We start from the raw sequence: 1230 nt of genomic DNA, 5'->3' as shown, positions 1-1230 counted from the left end.
CCCCTTTTTGTCAGAGATGGGTGTTCCACTGCAGTTAGACAAAAGATCTGCAAGATGCTGTACATGGTTTCAGGGTAAATCCTGAGGGGATTTGAGTGACCTTGTTAGATAGCAAAAGTTACATTTTTAGTTATATAGGTCTTGCTTTAACTTGATCTTAACCAGCCAGCAGAAAAGTGTAACCATGAGATATTAAAAGTAAAGCTATATTACCATGCTGAGCTGCAAAAGGCTCAAGTCAACACCTTCTGACAATTGCTAGTTGTGCTGATAACTCATTAGTATTATGGACTACTGGACTATATTGAGTTAGTTTATACTATTTTCAGTACTCTTTGTAGTGTTGGTTTGGTGGTCATGAAGTTCTTCACTTATTCTTTCTTGTGGAAGTATCTTATTTCTCCACTAATTTTGAGAACTGCCAGAGAGTACATCACTCTGGGTTGGAAATTGTTTTCTTTTAGAACTTGAAATTCTTTACTACAACCACTTCCTGACTGAGTTATCTCCCTGGCCCCATGATGATTTGAATTGAGAAGTCTGCGATCATTCTGATGGGCTTTCCATTATGCTTTATGTATTTCTTTTCTCTAACAGCTTTTATTGTTCTTTTCCTGTGCTGAATTTATGGGATCTTGATTATTATACAGACGGGTGTAGATTTACTTTGGCTGTGGCTAATTGGCATTCTATCTGCCTAACTTTAAAAGATGTGATATCTTTATACAATGGAATACTACTCAGTTATAAAGAAGGGTAAACTTGAGGCTTTTATAAGTAAATGGATCAACTTGAGATCATATTCATAGGAGAAATCAATCAGACTTGCATGTATAAAAGATTGTGTTGTCTGTCTAGTGTAAGAAACTGGAAAAGTTAATAAGGTTCAAAATGTACAAAAGATATTGTGAAAGGTGAAGAAATGGTTAAACAGGAAAGAACAACTGTGACTTGATGGAAACAAAAAGAAAAGAAAGAAGAGAAAGGGAAAACAGCATATGTATACATAAATATATAAGGTAGCTAAGATAATTATACTATTAATTTATATTAATTAATTAAAAATGCTTTCTATCTTACATTGTTTGGTCAATTTTCATTCTTACATCTTGTAATGTAAGCAATTACTTTGAAGATAACAATGCTAATTGTAGTAGCCATTTTTAATCTCCTCTAATGTTGTTTTGAAATTCTGTATTATTATTTAATGTACTTTTTAAATAAGAAGAA

Source organism: Octodon degus, unplaced genomic scaffold, assembly GCF_000260255.1.
Source record: "Octodon degus isolate 3935 unplaced genomic scaffold, OctDeg1.0 scaffold00002, whole genome shotgun sequence".
Taxonomy (NCBI): Eukaryota; Metazoa; Chordata; class Mammalia; order Rodentia; family Octodontidae; genus Octodon; species Octodon degus.
Note: the sequence above shows the minus strand (reverse complement) of the source record.